Raw genomic sequence first — 6,474 nt, 5'->3', positions numbered from 1 at the left:
CTCATAATCAGGAACCAATCCCTTGTCGTGTTGCTCAAGGCAAATAGCACTAATCTTCTTATTTTGGGCTAAAATTTTTAATGCAGCCAGAGCCACCTCATCTCCTGCAATATTAGGCACATATGCTCCTATAGTATCTCCATTCACTCGGCCATGACCGTGAACGTGAGCCGATTTATGAATATTTTTAGTTTCATACGCCACTGAACAATTAATCTGATGAGGTGTAGTATATGATGTTTGAGGATAACCGGCCAAATATAGCTAACAGAAGCATGGCCGATTCCCCCATTCATCGGCATGTTTGGGGATGAACCCGCATATTGCGAGCCGGCTGCGGATGGATAAAACTTTGAGATACCCTCATGTACATGAGGTGTCCTATATTGATCACTCGAACAAATCGTGTTGTTCAGCGACATATTGAAAGTTGTTGCCGATGCATGAAAGTTCAGATTCATAAGTTGCATGTCACGATTCTGTAAATTCCAAGTTTCTCCAATGGAATAACTAGTCGGCCTTTGCTCGTTAGGGGCTGGCCGACATCACATGTCCGTTGAAAGATCTAGCAACATCAACATAATGGCTATTTGCATCTACACAAGGAGATTGATGATACATGTTACCGTTGTAGATTGCAGCCGCTTGATGACGCTCTCCTCGTAGCAAGAACAGGCTGAAGACTGTTCAAAGCTTCGTCCCCAGCGGAGTCGCCAAAAAGTGTGTTCGCACACGAACACGTCACGTGTACCCTCGACGCCGGGGGTGATGCACCGCAGCTCACGTCGAAGGAGACCCGACCGACAGCGTGATACGCAAGACAGTCGGCGGGCGCTTTTGCAGACCCGAAACCCCGCGCACCCGGGAGGGACCCCGTCAGGGATTGCGGCGGCTATGGGCTGTCCTAGGTCGTGTACATGCGTGTATCTACTGATGTGTTTCAAGCCAAGGCTGTCGTGTACATGCGTGTATCTTGTCCTTTCTTCTTTTTTTCTTTTTCTTGTTCAGTTTTTTTAACTGAGGTATGTTTTGTGTTGTTGATTGATTGGTGATTATGGGAGAATTGAAGCAGCACAGGTTTCTACATACTGGCAATGGTGGGAATTTAGAGAAATTTACCTTTAAAGTAAATCCAACGGTAGTGATTTTCTGATTTACATAATTAAAGGCTAGATATTTCTAATTATTATGGAATTCTATAGCATATCTATCTTTTTTCTAGTTAGCCGGTAACTCACATGACTTGTCATTCAGACAAAGCCTTCGGATTAGGGAAACATTTCCAGCCGGCAGTCCGGCCGAGTCTTCGGCCGGACGCGCGCGCTTCGTTCGATTGCACTGTATCCTGCGGCCCCGCGTGCCCCTCGTTTGACTAATTGCCTGAGCCAACCACCAATCGTTTCTTTTTTCTTTCTCCCGTTTCCTTTCTTCTTCCTGTTATTCCTTTTTCTTCTCACTCCTGCGCAGGAGGATGGCGAGGCGCATGTTGCTTGTGACAGATTTTTGGACTCCCCATGCTGCAGCCGCGTCCTGTGGAGCTACGACTCGAACGATTTTCATTGCCTCCTCTACCCCTCGTTGCTGACGGTGCAGCAGTCGCCATGGATGCGCTCATAGACAACTTTTTTTATTGGAGTGTTGCAACCAGCCCCGGGAGATGCTACATCCGGTGGCGAGGGATGTTACAACCGACAAGTTTTTTTGTTGGAACCAACCAAAGGTTCTGTCACTGATTTTTTTGGCTGGAACCAGTGTCTTGTTTTGCTACTACCGGCGGCTTCATTTGCTACTACCGGCGACAACGTTTTTTTGCGACATAATTCATGAAGATGATGCAACCTCGACGACGAGTGACAACATTTTTTTGCTGCAAACTATGAAGTTTTTCGCTACCACCGGCTATAGGGTTTGTTACCACCATACAAAGCGGCCGGCCGGCATTTTTCTTTTGTGTTTTGCTACAACCACGTCATTTTTTGTTGCAGTCGGCAACCACAGAAGCTACATCAGGTTAACATTTTTGCTACAATGACGATGGCGGGCTGTAGCGGTAAGCTTTTTTGCTGGAAGCGATAAACTTTTTTGCTACAACAGGTATCGTTTTTTGTTGGAACCAGCGAAAGCCTCGGGAGGGCACACGGCGAGGTACAACGCGACCACAACGACAGGTGCTGCGGTCGGCGGCCGGCGTTACCGGAGATGCGGCCATGTCCCCCGGAGCCGGAGCTGCAAGCCTGCAACCACGAGTGCATGTTGTTGCATGCATGAAGCCGATGAGAAACGCAGGCGGCGAGGGCGGCGACCGGCGGTGACCGACGGCGAGGGCGGCCACCAGCGGCGAGGGTGGCGACCGGCGGCGGTTCTTCAAGGTTTTGCTACATCGATCGTCCATGGCTAGTGTTGGCGGCGGCGCTGCTTTGTTTTCCCCTCTGCTGTTTGGTTGAATCCGTTTAATTGGAAAGAAAACGATTCCAGATCTGACGGTTAAATGCAATCTAATCAAAAGGCCGCGCTGTGTCCGGCTGAATTGATTGCGCCGGTGCACCGGTGCAGATTAGTCGCCTTTGGATTATTACCATGATATATAATAATAAGAGGAAATTTAGGTTCATACTATAGCCAAACAATGTGCCACATTAAAATTTAAACAGTGGGGACATTTGATCAGTAAATTAAATTTTAAATATAAATTATTAGGCACTAATATTAAGCATTAGAGGAGTATATCAGACATGGTCATGTAATTAGTTTCCAAAGTGTATACATACGTGATGTTCCTTTTTTTTCTATTTTCCAAGTGCATGAACGTACGTGTGTGTATTCTTTTTTTTTGTAAGATTTGACACATATCTTTCCTAGGACAACACGTTCCTTGTTTTTTTCTAACTTAACAGGTTTCTTGTTTTTTTTAGCTTAACATGTTCCTTTTTTCTTCGAAGTCAACTTAACACGTTCCTTGTTTTTGTAAGGAAGAGTCCGACTTCTTCTTGATTATTTTTCTAACTTAACAAGTTTTTTTTTGATGAGGAAACAAAGTGGCCTCCAGATGTATATTTTTTCAACTGGGTGGAGCCAGGGAGCACGTTGTTCACACACGAACACGTCACATGTACCCTCGACGCCAGGGGTGATGCACCGCAGCTCACGTCGAAAGAGACCCGACCGACAGCGCGATACACAAGACAGTCGGCGGGCGCTTTTGCAGACCCGAAACCCCGCGCACCCGAGAGGGACCCCGTCAGGGATTGCGGCGGCTATGGGCTGCCCTAGGTCGATTCGCTAGCTCGGCCCTAGAGCCTCGTGGATCCGCAGCCCTCCAGCATGAAGAACTAGCGAAGAACGAGAAGAAAGATACAAGGGAGAGATAAAAAGTAGATGAACACGAAAAAGTAGTAGATGTGTTTGTTCGATTGTGTGCTGTTTCAATCGGCCATCACCGCCAACATATATAAGAGGCGGCTGGACTTCCCGTACAAGCAAAGAATTTATCTAGGCTTTCCTTACAAGAAAATTACATCAATTCACGTCCAAAACCCTAGTCAAATTCGGACTGCTTTATCCGAACTTTCCAAAACTGTTCGGTTTAAACTGGCTGCACATTGCGGGTCTTTTTTGCGGTGGTAAACGATCCCGGATGAAAACAAGCCCAAAAGCAATCTTGACCGTTTCGACGAGACGAACAACTTTCATGTTGAAGGTTTTTTTATCAGAGATCATCTTGAGGGTCAGATCGGTCTCGCAACACAGGCTATTTCCTCGCGCTACCCGTCAGACATGTGTTTGGTGCGGCATGCCACATCTCGCCTCGTGACAGGGCTGCACTCCGATTGCTCTAACTTTTGCATACGAACTCAAATTTGAACGATTTTTATATCAAAATTGACCGTTTCGACGAGGCGAAGACAACCCGTGTAGATCATTTTTCCATCGGAGATCATCTGAATAACCTTTTGAGCCCATCTTCAACTTCTCGTTCGATTGACTATCACAGCCTCCAACCCAGCAAGTTTTCCATCCGAGTAAGCTTTCCACACTGGCAATGTTTCAACCCGGCAAGCTTTCACACTGGCAAGGTTTCACTCCGGCAAGGTTTGTACTCCGGCAAGGGTTCCTCCCTGACAAGGTTTCTCCCCCGGCAAGATTTCACACCGGCAAGCACCGGCGATCTTTCTGTGCCGGCAAGCTTTCCACGCCGGCAAGCCTTCACACCGGCAAGCTTTCACACCGGCAAGATTTTACCCCGGCAAGGTTTTTGCCCCGGCATGCTGTTTATGATCGTGCCACTTTTAAGCATCAACACACGTACGTGAGAAAATCTCATCCTTTTCCCGTTTACATGTATGTGTTTTTCTTAGTTGGTGCATGTACGTGAGTTCTCTTTTTAAAGAGGCCCGCCATTTACCAAATATATTTTCTTTAACATATGTTCATTCAGATGTGTCACGTACAGTCGTTGGAGGCCCAGAGCATTATATATGTTACATAAATCTAACGGTCAAGATAATTCTATTTGTTAAGATGTACCAGATCGAGGGCTAGTAATTTCTAATTAACGTGCAATTTTCTAGCGTATTTACCTTGCTCCTGGTTCACCTTATATTACTTTTAATATATAAATAGATGCAACATAAATATGTAGACAAGACCTGTGTTTGTCTTTTATTCCCAAGTTTGAACTAGTAGAGTTCGGATTCTTACATGATAGTGCATGTCACATTATTTTTTCACCGCTACAACGACCAAACCATGGACTGAGAAAACGGTGTTTCATATATCTAGTACTAGAGTTATTTTCTTCTCAGTTAGTACCGAAGATGCCAAATGGCGCGATGATGCAATATGGAGGGATGTAGACATTGCACATTGCAGGTAGCGTCTGTAGCGCTAGGTTCCTTATTTCCTCGAACTGGGGCAGTTGTTGAGGCTGGACAGAGCCCTGGGCCTGTGAGTTTTGCTGAGATGGCCGGAAGGAGCCCTGGCCTAATGGATATTGTTGCTGAGGCTGTTGGAAGGAGACCTGGCTCGATAGTTGTTGTTGTTGTTTTTGTTGTTGATGCAGAATAATAGCATGAACAACATTGTGGATGGCCTGGCACTGCGACTGCTCAGGGATCTGCCATAGGTGCTGACAACACAATTCTTGCAACAGCTGGTAAGTACTTTGTTCCAAAACTTGTGATCTTCCATGCGCTATGTTGTGTTGCTGCAATACAACATCCATGCATGGAATCAGTTGTTGTTGCAAAATTTGTTGAAGGATTTGTTGTTCTTGTTGTTGTTGTTGTTGTTGTTGTTGCTGCTGCTGCTGCTGCTATGAAATTGGTTGTTGTGGTTGCGAATACTGTGGTTGCGGTTGTGGATATGGTTGTTGTGGTCGAAATGGTTGTGGCTGCGAATATGGTAGTTGCGGCTGCGGAAATGGTTGCAGCTGCAGATATGGTTGTTGTGATGGAAATGGTTGCGGCTGTGGATATGGTTGTTGTGGTGGAAATGGTTGTTGCTGCCCTAGAAATTATTGTTGTTGTACCAAAGGAACTTGCTCTTGTGGCTGTTGCTGAGATGGATTTTGTGGCTGCAATTGTGGCACTGGAACTCTAACTGCAGTTGTGGCGGTGGTCGCCACGATAGCAAGGAGGGCAAGGATGAGAAATATCTTCATGGTGGATTTGTATTGACCACAGCTTGCTTGGCTTAAATGATGCGCTCTACTTATGAGAATGATGGATGAGGAAGGATGATCGTCATGCTACGGGGCTATTTATAGCTTCCATGGAATGATCTCTTTCACAATTGGCATTTGTTTGTGTGGAAAGTGCTTGGATGCTTCTCAAAATCATCATTTGGTATGTTCTGTTTGGTGGCACTACTTACAAGTGTATTCTTGGACTGTTCATTAAAGTTCCTTGTTGTTGCACTATCATTCCACCACCAAAAAGGTGTGATAACACGCATGACTCATCTTATTCACTTTACAGCTCAAACACTAATCTGGATTGCCTATTTATCTAAAACTAAGTTTGTAATTTTCTGCAAATTGTTACGCATAAACTAGATAAGCATGGTTGTCACGGTACTTAGTTTGTAGTCTTGTGTGGTCTGTTAAGATAGATATAAGAATAGTAATGTAACTTGCGTTAGTAGGCCATGACTCGTCAAATTCCTTTTACATGTCAAGTGTTGTAGTGTTCTAGAAGTTATTAGCAAGCATAAACATGTTCTACAAGTTGTTACGTATAAACTAGATAAGCTTGACTTGTACACAAACAAGATTGTAGTCACTAGTCATCTACCCGTGCAACTGCAAGGCCTAGCTATTATAGGGGTACATATTTATTAATAAATATTTATATGTAAAATTCAAGCGCTTAAATTACAGATATCATACATCTGAACATATGCTAAGTTATTCAAACAATTATAGTACAATATAAGCACATATATTATAAACTTCATTATATGTAAGAGTGCCTCTAC

At 44.7% G+C, this 6,474-nt stretch overlaps 1 pseudogene; it reads right to left on the bottom strand.

Moving 5' to 3' along the window:
• Positions 1 to 4,691: 4,691 nt before the first annotated feature.
• On the bottom strand, positions 4,692 to 5,714 carry LOC119345978 (annotated as a pseudogene).
• Positions 5,715 to 6,474: the final 760 nt, after the last annotated feature.

This window comes from Triticum dicoccoides, unplaced genomic scaffold (assembly GCF_002162155.2).
Source record: "Triticum dicoccoides isolate Atlit2015 ecotype Zavitan unplaced genomic scaffold, WEW_v2.0 scaffold35363, whole genome shotgun sequence".
Taxonomy (NCBI): Eukaryota; Viridiplantae; Streptophyta; class Magnoliopsida; order Poales; family Poaceae; genus Triticum; species Triticum dicoccoides.
Note: the sequence above shows the minus strand (reverse complement) of the source record. Positions and strands in the feature narration are given on the sequence as shown.